Genomic DNA, 14,616 nt, shown 5'->3' on the forward strand with positions numbered 1-14,616 from the left:
TCCTGAAATTACTTTCAAGTATCTTTTTATGTGCTTAACAGGAGCAATTTAAGGCTGCAATCTAATAGTGCATTGTCTCTAAAGGAGAATCCTTCTTCTGCTAGTAGCCACCCCTCAACCCCCTTGCAAGAAGGGCTCCTCTGGCTGCCTGGTAAAGCCAGCCCAACTCACTGCCTGTGCAGAAAAGCATTCACTTTTTTTTTTTTTTTAAATCGAAGTTTTCTATCTGAAAACACAAAGCAGCTTATAAATTGGTTATATATACTACCAAATAAAATAGGTCAAGGAGCATTCTTTGGCCCTCAGGTCACTTAGCACACGAAGTCCGCATCAATACGTAGAAATCTTTATTACCCCTTTTTGTTCATAATGTTACGTACTGTCCCATGGCTGACAGTTACTGCAGTCACATTCAGATGATGTTAGTAACCTGTGTAAGCACTCTTCTGTTTCAGTGCAAGTTTGGGCAGGTTAGCCTAAAAACTGCTGAAGATATAACAACATAGCTATATGCTGTGATACTACCCTTGACATTTATCAGTACTCATTAAAATTATGATAAAGTAGCTTTTTTTGCCTCAGGTATAATTGCAATTTCAGTACCATTTTTTGGTAACAGCTATGCTAAATGATTAAATTGGTTTTTTTTTTCAATCCCAACCAAGATATCTATGTCAGCAAAAGATTTTAAATTTAAATGAGGACTCAGACTTGTCTGCATCCTAGTCAGGTCACATTTTCAATTCTTTTTTGATAACATAAAGGCATGAACCTTAAAAAGCAGAATCACAAGAGTACAAGCTATATTTCCCACTTTGGGTTACTCAAAAGCCATATTGCCTTTCTACTTCTTAGACACTTAGGTGGCTCTGTTAGTAAGTCCTTGCAATTTCAATGTGTTTAATTTTACAGAACCCTAGAGGTATGAGGGTACTTTTACACACTTTTAACATGTTAACAAATGCAGACTCAGCTGTGAAAGACCAAGAACCACCTATAACAAAGGATTTAGGGGCCTAAATGGAACTTAGGGGGAATGTAGCTAAGTCCAGAATGGTGACCCCTGGAAGCCACCACTCAACTGCTGCTTAATATTTCATTCTTTTTTTAATTTTTTTTTTTTAGATACCCCTTGTTTAAGATGGTGAGTAAGCAGCATAGCACTTATGTCATCCTCAGGTACAATCATAATCCAGAAAGTGGCTGAGGGGTTTCAAGGCTTTGGTATCTAAGATAGGGATGTTATGTCTCCTAATTTGTCAATGAAGTGAGGAGGACTTCTAACTGATGTGCTAAGGATCTTCCTCTTACTGACTATATGAAGTGTCTACATTAAACTGACTGAACAATCTCTCATATCCTAGCTTTGGGGACTAAAACTGCCTTCCATGGTGCCTAGTGTACACCATGCATCAGAAATGCCAGATTCTTCTATCTTATATCTAGGTGACTGTTCTTCATCATTCCATTATCATTCATCTTTTATGTGCCAGCCTACTGGGATTTCCATATGCTCTGATCCCTCTAAAATAAGCCCTGTTTAGGTCTTTCAGATATGGTCTTTGAGGGCATATCTAGAGCTTGAATCCTAAAAAAGTTATTTATTCCCTCTCCTGAAGAGGCTGGCACCAGGCTCAATAAAGCATTATATATACAAGCTCACCTATCACAGTGGAAAAAGAACTGCAGGAGTGCATTGTCTCCCCCTCTTCCTGACCGTTTTCCCCAAGGCTCTAGCCCTGCTCTTCCTTTGCCAGCCATACTGTGATCCCTTTCCTCTGGTCATGGAAATTCTCATACATTGGAGCCTCCGGCCCCTCTTGCAGCAGCCATATGCTAAATGGAGCAACTACATTTTCAGAGTACTGGCAGTAAAATATGCTTGCTTGATGTTAGAAATACACCTCCTACTTCACAGAAATAAAAGCTGTGGATTGTCATATCTAACGTGCCAGACTATTTTGATTCCAAGAGCTCCAAAGTGGAGAATGATTCTGTTTAAAGCAGCCTCAGGCTGAGCCATGCTTGACTGTTCCTTGGGAGTAGGGGGGATCTAGAAAATGGAGATGGAGGAATAAAAGAATTGTTAACTTCCAGTGGCCAGCAATTTACCTGCCAACAGTACCATACTGGTTGCTTAGAGAAATGTTCTGTTAGTTTCTTGTCTAACCTCCACTTCCTTTTTTCCTTTCTGTAAATGTTAAGGGCTGCATCCAGAGCTGTATTCAGAACAACATGCATAGCAGAGGAAGCATTGCAAGGTTCAAAACAGGACCTTACACACCCTGCTACCTGTCAGGAAGCTTCCTTCCTCCTGTAGGGAATGTCACCTCATCTGACTAAACCTGTTCCAAAAGAAAGAACCAGGTCAAAGCAGTAACCTAGACAACTCCAATGTTACAGCTAACACTACTATTTATATATCTACTACAGAGAAGGGAATAGTTACTCCCTTACCTGTTTTAATTTTCTTTTGCCCACTGGGCTTCTTTTAAGCAGGTGCTGTCATGCAATTGGTGTCAGCTCCACCAATAAGCAGAAAACCTGAGGCACTTATGGGTTTTCTTCTAGCTCCAGTTGCAAGGTTAGAGAATGGGATTGCAGATACTATTTTCTCTTCTTTTTAATGTTGGACCTTTATTCTGTTTGTTTGCTTTAGATGCTTGTGGTACTGCCATGTAATCTGGAAAATGCTCAGCTGAGCGAACTGCCCAGAACTTAGTGTAGTGTTTGATATTTTTATGGTTTTAATCAAAATTGTAGTGCTTAGTATACTTGCAAGTGTAACTAGGATTTGTCTGTGTTTATCTGGCTAATTTTCAGAATGTTGAGATAACATGCACCAGTACAGCAGGTTGACATTCAGCTTTGCAAATCAGGAAGAGCACTGTAAGAGGAAATGATGGTTAAGTACGGATGAGTTGTAAAGACCCCCTGAGAACAGAAGGTTTATAGAATCATTGACTGCACACAACCAGAGATCACTATAACTTGTTGTTATGTGGGAAACTCACCATAAATCACTGCAAGATTCAGAATCTTGCAAATCCATGCTGGGATCTGAACCGAAGAAGTTTGCAGTGTGGATAGCCGAGTGATTCATGATCCTGACATAGTAGTGACTGGTTATCATTTCAGATGTTATCCAAAAACTAGAAGGAAAAAACACTTCCCAGTGTGGCTGGAACCACTAGGCACTGTAGTATTCATAGAGGTTCCAGTGACAGGAATTTTGAATTTACTTTTCCTTTATGGTGTCAGAGGGAATAACATAAAATTCTATATCTATGTTTGAAAACAGTCTCAGTTTTAAGTTCAACCCAGCTGTACCCTGAGGCTGAAACATGGCCATGTTTTGGCAGCAGGGAAGACTGCCATATGTTGCAGTGATAAATTACACTGATGCCAATCTCTAAAGTCAGACTTATAAAAAATAGCTAAGGTAGTATATTTGTAGCAATATAAGCTTTTATATATATATATATATATGAGCCTGACAAGTCTATATTAAAGGATAATTTTTCTGTCTCTTTAAGTCATGCACTTTGCAAATGCTACAAGCCACAATTCACTATTGTTCTTGAGAGAAGTTGTATATAATACATAAATCCATTGCATTTCCCCATCACACAGAATTTCTTGCTGTCTAGCTTCCAGCTTCCAATAGTCATAGGACAATTCCATTCTTTGAGTAAGTTCTTACTTATTGACTGGCTTTTAGTGAGCACATACTGGAAATCGATAAGAAGATTCTTTTTTTAGCAGTCATTCAGTCAGATCTCTAAATGAGAGCACGGATGTGGAGACCCTGAACGTGGCTGGCAGCAACATAACCTACTCTTCCTTTTTTTAAGGTCAGTAGAGGGTGTTGGTTTGTAGCTCTCATGGGTGACTTCCAATGCTTTTAAAATCCCCAATGAGTTTGTTTTAGTGCCAGCGGTATGTCAAGGATCTTTGAACACAAAAGATTATGTGTATTCTTAATATGCATATAATAAAATCTATTGTAGGATCTATTTGTACAATGTGTTAGTTCCAAACCACATCTACTGCAACTTAATGCAGAACAAAATATCTAATACAAAATACTGATCTCAGTCATAAACCTTCTGTTTTCTGTTGTAAACATTGAAGCTGCTGAAGAAGGACTGCTACTGATCCATGAAGGTGACTGTCTGAGCAGTTTTAAATTCTCTCCATTTACCAGTATCCTGAGACTGGTAAGATTGCTATGAAGCTGCTGAGAACAGGCAATGGATCCCAGCAGCATCTTCTTGTTTTCACCATTTATGTCCTTGAGCTCTTGAAAGAAATTATCCAGAGATGCAATAAATTTGTTCTGAAGCGGAAGTTTTACTGCTGACTAGGTCCATAGTTTCCAGGTAAACATTTTCTTGCCCAGCAGTGATGGTGGTCTTCAAACTTCCATTTTTTGACAGTATACCAGCTAAGTTCTTCTGTATCTCCTGTGCCAACAAGTCCAGCTGGCTTTGCAGTGAGAACACTAATTCATTTGCGATCTTTGTATATACAAACTTTGCCATTTCCACTTCTTCTCTTAAATTCTTACAGTATTTTGCAGCTGAGAAAAAACACTGGCTGTTTATTCCTGTCATTTTTTCAGAATGAGACAGAGATCTCCTAAGAAGATACTAATTTCTTTTTATGGCCCTCCATCTCATCAGCCACAGCAGAAAATTTCCTTGTGTTATTCTGAACCTGACAGTTTAATTCCAGGACAACTTCCACCATTGGTATCAAGGTATTTAATGCTCTTCCTAACCCACATATATGCTCCTGAGTCAACCTCAACAGCTCAGCTTTACTAGGAAATGGCAGAGTCATATTCTGCAATATTTTTTCAGACATACAAGAAAGTTCAGTGGTCAGCAATTTTTTAACAGAGACAAAAGACACTGATACAACTACTGCAAATACATTAGCTGCTGAACAACTGTTAGATAGGAAGCCACCTATAAAATATGCATAAGATGTCAACATCTGTTGCTGCTTCAGACTATTCTCACTAACAGAATCTTGTATTTTATTGAACAGAACATTCATTTCTCCTGCAAATGTATTTGGATGACAGCATTGTGTTGATCAACAGCTTTCTTATGATCCCATTTTGCATAAATACACCTTTTGTATTAACAGTATTAACCAAAGGGCTAGCTGTGCCATGAAGTTTTTCTTTGGTGTTTTCCAAAACTGAAACCACATATTCTTTCTCAGCCAGAGGAACCTTGGTTTCTTGCACATCTGTCTGTGCTGCTTTCAGTTCTTCTTCCTTGAGTTGGAGATCTGTTTTCATTATTAAGGTTTGCTTTTATTAATTGTGAATGGTTTAGTGATTGTTTTTGCTTCCATGGCACTGATTACGTCAATATACTCTGCAACTTGTTCTTCCTGAACTCTCAGCTTTCCTTTAAGGGCTTCATGAATTTTCAGTGAAAATATAGATTCCATTTTACTCTTGTGCAGCAGTGAGGTCTCATTTCAGATGCTCAATCTCTTCAGTATCTTCCTTAATAATAGCTCCTTTTGGCAGCTGCTGGTTAACTTCAGGCTTCATTATGTTCTTTGCTCTGTGAGCATACTCCAGTGTACTCAATGTTTCCTCAGGATTTATAGATGTGGGAGAAACTGTGGCAATTATTGATGTTCCTTGTTGTTCTCCAAGAGAGTCCTGAAGGATTCTGTTAAGATTCTCTGTGTCTCCTTCTACGAGAGCCGTAATAACTCTTTCACCAGTCAGAACAGACTACTTGGTATTTCCAGCTTCACATGCTCTTTTATCAACTGCCCGAAACCAAAGTGTTTTCACTTCCTGCAAGATCAACCAATTTTATCTTCCTAGTTCTAACAAGCTCTTGTCCATTTGCTCTAGTTTCTTTTATATGGATGGTAACTGAAAACAGAGTAGGATCAACTGGAATATGCATTCATGTAAGTAGCTGCAGTAGTTCTTTTTGCTGCACCTCTTCCCAAGATTTGGTAGGCTTCATTTTTGTTCTGTACAGGTATTTCTTCCAAGCCTTTCACATTTAAACCTGTCTTGTTTATGGAATCATCAAACATCTGCAGTCCTTCTCCAGCACTGGGAATAGGATTCGGAAGATCGAAAAGCTCTTTGTTACAAATTTCCAGAAGAGAGAATTTTACAAAAAAATTCAGTATCAATCTCTGTGAGGTTTTCTAATATTCGATACAATGTATTGTACGTGGTAGCAAATCCTCTTCCCAAGCATGTTCTTCACTGGGGCTCCCCTTAAATTGTGAAGGTCTTTCCAGTACCAGTTTGGTCATAAATGATCACTATACAGTTGTACACCTAATAACTTCATCCAAAATGTGACAACACTCCGGTACATATCAGTAGTCCATGACTCCTCCAGTCCAGATTCTAACTTCTTTTCTTGCTTGATCACGGTCTACAAAAGCATAGGCACTTGATTTACATGCTGAGGCATTAAAAGGCCTGCACCACACTACCACCTGGATGTTCTTGCCCTTCGCATTCTTTGTGTAGCCACTTCCCTGGAAATGCAAGGAAGCCATGCTGGGTCTGAGGGCCAATCTGCCAGGGAAAGAGGCAAAGCACTGACTGTCCCATAATACTTTTGCAGCCCCTCGAGCTCCAGCCAACTGCCTGCTGCTCACATTCTGCCCACCTCAGCCACCAGCACTGTGCCTCCTGCAACTCCGCACTACAATTCCTGCCAAGTTTCTAGTTACAGTGGCTCAGAAGTGTCTCGACTATAGGGAGACTCTGCTCATCACTTACCTTGTCATGTCCACACTGTGCAGTGCAGCAAGGTGTGGACATGTTTAAGCTAACGCTAATCAAAATAGCCCTGGAATAAAAGGTAGCGTAGCCACAACAGTTTTGTGTTGCACATGAATTAACTGGCCCTGACAGGAAGCGGTGGCCCTGTCTTTATGCCTGTTTTGAAACAGAAATGGGCCTCTGCCTAGTATTGCACTGCATCAGCAGCAACCTGCTTGAATTTTGACCTGGAGAAGCTCTGCATTACTACACAAAAGGCACCATATACAGCATCTGGTGCTGTGCACTCTCTGAACTGACATTCTAGTTTTTACTGTCTGCTCTGCAAATGAGGAATTGTGGTTTTTCTAGATGCCTTTCATAGACACCTTACAGCAGGTGTCAGCAGGCTTAACTAAAGACCCACACTCTGAAAAAATGTTTTAGGGAGTTGTCATCTGAAAAATGCTTTAATTCCTCTGATGTGACACGTATGTAAAATTTAATATGGAGGTATATTGGAGATGGAGGCAGAGATTTTTGGGATCTACTGTTTTTGTATTAACTGTACAGATCAGAAAACAGGAACTCACTCCTCAGAAAATCCAGTAGCAAGATGTGGACTCTGCTCAAAACCAGAGCTGTTCCATGCAATTCCCAAAATAGTATTTCCTCCTATGTATTAGGGCACTGTCCAGTCTTGCTAAATGATACGAGTGGCTCACCCATTATTAGATTTCTCTTTGTAATACTCCTGAACGGTCTTCACAATCACGGGATCAGTTGGAGGATGGGGGAAGAAAAGCTCCCACCACCTCGCAGTTCCGTGAGGCGAGGCTGTAAGAAAAGCCCCGTTACTGAGCCTCACTGCAAAGCCGGGTACTGTGGCCCGGCAAAGACGGCATCTGGAAAAATACACGACTGCAGCATGCCTGTGTGCAGCAGTTTTATCGCAGAAAGGTGTCCCTCGCCACTCTTGCGATCAGGGTTTTAAAAGGCCACATCAAAATCCTTAATAAGGTAATGAAGCACACTGATGCTTCAACATCCTGGGATGTGGCACTCGGGCCCCGGCCGTGCGGCGGGCCTGCCCTTCCGCAGACCTCTCCCTTCCCAGCCGCATTTCTCGCCCCCAAATCCTCCCTCCCAACTCCCCCCGGCCGACCACCCTCCCGACCCCGCCGTCCCTGCGGCGATCCCGCCTCCCAGGTGCTCTGCCCGCAAACTTATCGCTACTTCAAGGAGCTTGGCCAGGCCTTCTCCCCCCCAGCCCTCCCGCAGGGCCGCGGCCCCGGCCGGAGAAACCCGGCCTGTGCCGCTGCCGGCCGCCGCCTCCTCCTCCTCCTCCTCCCGGGGGGCCCCGCAACGCCTCGGGAGTGACCGAGAACGGGCGACAGGGTCCGGGGGCCCGACCCGGCCCAGGCCAGGCCCGGCCCCTCCTCCGGCAGGTGCGGCCCTGCCGCGCCGGGTCGCCGCTGCGCACTGGGCGGGGCGGGGAAGCTCCTCCCGCTCAGGCACCGGAGCCGCACAACCGGGACGGCGGGGCTCTGCGGCGCGGGAGCTCTTTCCCCGCTGCCGTCCGAGCGCCACGGAGGGGCGGCGCCGCCGCCGTGCGCGGTCCCGGCACCTGCCGTGAGGTGAGCTTGAGCGGCCGGGCCTGAGGCGGTGCTTAGCCGCCGCCGTTACCTAACCGGGGCGGCGGGGTGAGGCGAGGGGGGGGGCGGCCGGCGACCGCCGGCCGCCCCCCCCCTCGCCTCACCCCGCCGCCCCGGGGGTGGGGGTGTCCTCGTTGCCAGGGAGACGGTTCAAACGGCAGCTCCGACCGTTGGGGCGTCCCTGGGTAACGGCCGGCGCCCGCCCGCCTCAGCGGTCCCGCCGGCCCTCGGGTCAGTGTAACTCCGGCCGGGGAGGGGGGGGGGTAAGGAATGGAACGACGACGAAGCGGAGCCCAGGGGGGGCTCCGGGACGCGGTGAGTCCCGCTGCCTCCGGGGATGTGCTCCAGGTGCTCGGTTTGTGGCGGTTTCTTAAAAGGCGGCTCTGCTGCCTCGAAACGGGCGGGGAAATGCGTCTCGTTACTTAGGAGGAGCGGTTCTCTTCGTGTATCCGGACTTGAAGCCACTCGTTCGAGTGACAAAAACGAGCTTTTGCTCCTCTGCAGCGTTTAAATGTGCGAGAGCTCCCAGGGCTGGAAGGGAGCTGGGCACCTTGATTGCTGGGAGGTTAAATCTGCAGCCCTAGGAATTTAGAAGGTACTGCTCCGGTGGTTAAATCCTTAGCTCAGAGCGGAGCAAGATTTGGTTCTCAGCCCTAAATTTCCTATTTGGTCAATCTGGAGCAATTCTACCAAAAATTCACGGGTTCCTGCGATGCTGCAGGTCGCAGGTGACTTGCTGTGGTGAGTCTCCCGGGGCGTCGATGGAGGGTGAGTTCAGCCTGCGGAGGGAAGCCGGCTTGTCTGCTCGTCTCTGGCAGAGTCCGACTGGCAGTTGATAGACACAACTGTCACGCAAGCGCTGGGAAGCGGTACACTTGGCACCGTGCGCTACTATAAAATGTGAAGGAAAAGGAGCTACAGTTTAAAACTTAGCGTGGTGAGATAAACTGCAGACGTTGATCTTAGCAACTAGTGAATACATTTTTTTTAAAGCTTGTTATAAATTTGTCTGGTTTTGTAGGGGTAGGAGGATATCTTACGAACGTTTCAGAAGCAAGTTGGGGTTAGTTATATTTGCGTAAATGTTAGTGGCAGCATTCATTCAGTCATGAAAAGATCAGGAGTAGACCCAGAGGCCACAGTCCTGTTAACTGTAGTGCATAGGGTAAAGAATTCCTGTAGCCTTGCCAATTCCTGTTGATTCTGGGAGCTGCCTGCATGAAGCATTTGGCAGGGGTAAGGCCTCTGAGGGGTGCTCAGCAATTGTTTAGAGTTTTTATGCGAAAACCAAGTTTACTGTTTAAGCAGGTCCTACAGAAATCCTGTGATGTGCTGAACAAATAATGTAGTTACCACAGATGGTCAAAAATCTACCGATATATAGCTACTCAGTCAGATCTCTTTGTTTTGTTCAAGTTTACAAATGATTACAGAGAAATTTTTTTTCTTAACTTTGAAAGTATTCCAGAAAAGCTCCTTTCATCTTTTGTGTGCTTTTCAGATTGTGAATAATTTGATGGTATCTGTAAAGCACTTTGCAGTTATTATGTATGAGGTACTAAGCTAGGTATGGGTGCTCTGAGAAACTGTTGGGGAATAATAAACTCTTGCTTTAGTAGGACACTAAAAATAATGCAGTCATACCACTTAACGCCTCTTAAGCATAAGATCTTTTTTTAGGTGCTTACAGTGCTTATAAAAAATATCATTGTGTTTTCTTATGCATATGAACAACAAAAGTCCCTGTTACTTCCTGTATAAGCATGCAGGGAGCTAATGTGCATTTGGGCAGCTATTGAGTTGGCAGATGTGGGGAAAATAGTAATTCTAATATTTAAAGGGGGGAAGAAGTCACCTCAGGGTTTCTTCAAAAATGATTCAGTTAGATTTGCAGGTATATCTTGCATTCAATTCCAAATGAAAGCAAGTGCTTTTAGGGAAGGGAATTTTAATATGGAAATTGTGGTGGTGTTTATTTAACGCTTTATAGATCAGCGTGTTATATGAACCACACAGAATATGAGATTAAGCATTGTCTTTACTGTTAGAAAACCATGTGAGATTCTAAAACTAAGGATGATTATGCAGAAACTAAATTTCTGGAGATATTTTTTTGAAAGCAAGCTCGGAAGTGAGTGAACTTCAAATTGGCCCTGAATGGATAGTATAGTATCTTGCCTCGGACAACAAACTCAGGATTCCCTGGGATCTTCTAGTTGAGCTGTAATCTTATTTGAGTCTATCTCCTCTGTAAGAAGGACATGAACAGCTGTGTTTGAGATGGCAATTCCATATAAAAAGTCTGTGTGTTGCTAAACATATAAGTGAATTTGGCTCAGGATGTGAATTTGAACACACAGAGAAATTCAAGTAACGTCAGGGAAGATGGTTTTGTGTTGGTCCCCTGTCCCGTCCCCCCCCGAACATTCCCTTTGTATTAAGGGGAGCAATAAATTTGCAGTTTACAGTAAGGAGATGTATAGTTGAAACATTGGTAGCAGATGGAAATTTAGGCTTGCATGGGCCTTTACTTCGGTGGGTACTTGCAAAGTAATGAGAGTAGGATTTGACCAGAGAAAAATGCAGTGTTCATTAAAAAAAAGGCATTTTTTTTATTATCTCCATTTTTGATTCAGAATGTGTTGCTTCTGCCTGAAAAATCAGAAATTGATATAATCTAGCTTCTGAAACTGATGATCAGCTTCTATAACACAGCAAAAAGGAACGTATTCAATATGAAATTCATGCCACTGCTGTGGTGTTTTTGATCGACTCTGCTGACTGGAATATGATTGACTTAATGGCCAAGAAAGACAGTAATTTAATGCCATGCGAGTATGGGGAAGTGATGATTATAAATTGGGCTAGAAATGGGAATTGGATTAAGTGAAAAATCAAATTAATTTAAACACTTGGGTGAGAACAGTTGACAGTGTTATCAGGAGAAACTAGCTAAACATAAATATCATCCACTATAATATGCTCACCTACAGTAACCGCATAGTTGTCTCATTTTAATTTTTAGCGTAAAGAAATTATCCTTCATATTTGTCATCCATCTAGGACTTTCACATGGTACTTGCCAGTGTGTTCTGTGCTCCAAGGAACTGATTGCAGAGGGAGGGAAATCTCGTGTTTGAATTTTTGTGTCTCACTTCTTTGGAGATAGAGGACCAGTGCCAAAAGCTGAAAATTACAGAGATTTTCCTAACACATAATTAAATTTTTAGAAACCTGATTTTAAAGTTTTTATTTATTCTCCACAAATATTATTTGTTGTAATATAACCAGCCACCACTATCGCCCCAGTTTCTTGAATTATCTGGCAACTACACTTAGTAGTGAAAGACATAGGATCCTTGACATAGCAATTTCTAAGTTTTCACTTCTTTGTGTTCTGACTTAGATGTCCTTTTGACCACTTAGGAGGTAAAATGAGGTCTGATGTTGCTTCTGTCATTCTATGTGCTTACCCATTTGCAAGAATATGTGCTTGTAGATGGGATGCTTTTATTTTACAGGCTTTTATTAACTTGATTTCAGAGGGATTTTTGAAATTTTACTATCAAATTCCGATTACTGAAAATTAGTTAAGAGCAGATACTTTTCATAGTGTTTTGTAAACAATTTTTTAATTTATGTATTTTTTAAATTGTTGGTTCATGGGTGGGATTTGCCTCTGATTGAATTTTGGGCTTTAAACAGTGAGAAACTTCAATTTGAGAAGAAACATGCTTAGAAGAGAATTTTTTAGAGGCATTCCTGCTGAGTGTGTGAAGAAATTCCAGGGACCAGAGGCAACTCTGGGAGGTAGTTTCAAGAGAAGGAAATGAAGCAATGATGTTGGAGTTTGGCAGTTTAAACTGGGAGACCAGGAGAGCTTTGAAACTCCTGGTTCTGGGTGTTCCCATGTGGACTAGCCATCCTGATTCTGAACCTGCTCTGACCTTTATAGAAGGGGAAATGTCTAATGTAGGCCAGAAAGGAGGTGTAGTGTGTTCTGGGCAGGTGCTAGTCTGTGTCCTAGGCCATAGTCTTAGAGATTTCCAGCCTGCATGGAGGAACTTTGCGCAATTGACTGCTGAGTAACCTGGCCAAGAGTGGGATTGGAAAAATATTTTGTCAAAATTTTATTGGATTTTTATTTTAGTTGCACTTTTAACTATGGAAAAACTTGGATAGCTAGGATTTTACACTGAAGTCTCTTACCAGACTTTATGTGGACCAGCAATGTTTGGCTTCCTTTCTTGAGAAGTTTTGCACACACAGAATAGCTGAATTAGAATACGTTTTGTACTTCACGCTGTCAGTGGACAGCTAAGTCACTCAAAGAGCAGATGCCCTGTGGGAACTGGGGTAGTACTGATGGGTCTTTATATACCTACGTACGTTGTCAACTCTTCAAAATATGTCTCTCCATTGGCTTGAGAAATGAAAAGTGTCATTTCAAAAAATGACATTCCAGTAGTGAGTGCCATGCAAATTCCATTCACACTCCTGCCAGTATGAAGCTATTGACTTTGATATCAGCAGTCGGAGATTTCTCTGTGATGAGAAAACAACAAAATGTGTGAACAGTTTCGAGCAAAATAAATCGGAGGCTTCAGAACATCAGTAATACTTGAGAATGTATGATTTTTCTCTAAGTTAGGTGACTACTCTGAACAATTATGTAAATTAAGAATGTGTTCTGCCAAAATTTCTGTAGCAATATGCTGCAGCAATTTAGAAGAACTTTAATTGTAGAGAATGAGCTTTATAGGGGGATAAATATTGTAAATATTTTGATTCATCAGTACTTAAAGGTTATGGTTGTTCTGAAGAGTGTCTTTTTCTGCAACCATCTGTCTTTATTTTTCCTGACAGGAATGATATGTATAGTGGTGGTTTTTGACAATATAGAAGATGTGATGTTCCAACCTAATTTACTGTTGTGTTTTTCCTGAATGCTGTGATTACTTTGGATGTATCTTAAAAATGTGTATTTTTTCCCCTGGTAGTCTAAACTTTAACATCCTCAATTTTTCTAACCCCTTGTGCCTCCAGAATAACCTTTCCTTCTATGCTTCAGTAAGAATATGATTGAAAAAAATCCTCAGCATCATTAGTTTGGATAATAGAGGGCTTTTGTTTTGAAGGTATCTTATCTAAAAGTGAGTGAGGTCAATTTCTGTAGTGTTGATAAATCTTAATTCTGTCCTGTATGGGGTTTTTTTGGTTGTTTTTTTGTTTGTTTTTTTTTGTTTTTTGTTTTTTTTTTTAAGAAAATGAATGGTTAAATGAAAACAACATTGCTTAGATTAGTAACAAATTTTGAAGTGGACGTGAGCAAGCTTATGGCCTTATTATGTCTGAAACGTTTTCCATCAGGTTTCACTTCAGGTTAAATAAAGTAAAAGGGCTACTGCCTTTTATAAGCTAAATTGGGACTCTACCTGGCTTATCAAGACAGAACAGATAAAAACCTGTGGTTGAAGAAATGTCATCAGGATATATGGAACGTATTCTTTCCAAGTTTATTTTTGAAATTCTCTAAAACTGCTATTAACATTTTTTTCCAACAGCTACATTTATAAGAAGAGAGTGGCTTTGCATAATATTTTTCCCTGGTCTAATACAGATTTTTAAATGATGTCTTTAAAGCAGTAATAGACCATCAAAAGGTTCCCCCTTTGAGGGGATACATCTTTTGTGTTTTTTCTTTTTTCTGTGTTATACTTAGTTTTGAAAGCCCCCTTTCAGTCAGTGACCTTTATTTTAGTTGCATAAAACAAAGAAAGAACTGAGGTGATGTTTTCAGAACAGAACTAGGACTTTGACTTAAGCAAACTGTGGCGATCAAAATAGAGATCTCAAGAGCTAAAGGCTGAACTGAAGTGTGGAACTTCTTTAATGGGGAGAACAGTACCTGTTTTATGGGTTTGATATATTCCTTAGCTGAACTTCCTTTTTTTTTTTTCTTTTCTTTTTTTCTTCTCCTTTAGTAGAAAGCTCAGGCAAACAAATAGGAAGGGAACAGAACTTTCTGGCAGGGTCTTAGTGCATCAGGACTGCAGAGTGCACTGGAGGGTATGCCATACCCTTGCTGCGCTGAGCTTCTCATCCTCGGTGAGGTTACATTAAAATACACTCTGCATCTCTTGCTGTCTGTGATGACTTTTGCATACAAATGCAACTGCTGTATTGCTTGTT

General features: G+C 41.8%; 1 protein-coding gene and 1 pseudogene across 3 annotated transcripts in view; one reads left to right on the plus strand and one right to left on the minus strand.

The window, feature by feature from the left end:
* Window positions 1–3,499: 3,499 nt before the first annotated feature.
* LOC142039630 (kinesin-like protein KIF11) lies at window positions 3,500–6,561 on the minus strand (annotated as a pseudogene).
* Window positions 6,562–8,311: 1,750 nt separating this feature from the next.
* KLHL32 (kelch like family member 32) overlaps window positions 8,312–14,616 on the plus strand; it is a 122,597-nt gene continuing 116,292 nt past the window's right edge. For 2 of the 3 annotated variants that reach the window (XR_012652988.1, XM_075046369.1), the window contains exon 1: window positions 8,312–8,406. The gene's annotated coding sequence lies outside the window, so the exon portion shown is untranslated. The remainder of the gene's footprint in view (window positions 8,407–14,616) is intronic. The other variant, XM_075046370.1, reaches the window with a different exon arrangement.

The sequence above is a fragment of the Buteo buteo genome, chromosome 15 (assembly GCF_964188355.1).
Source record: "Buteo buteo chromosome 15, bButBut1.hap1.1, whole genome shotgun sequence".
NCBI classification, from domain to species: domain Eukaryota; kingdom Metazoa; phylum Chordata; class Aves; order Accipitriformes; family Accipitridae; genus Buteo; species Buteo buteo.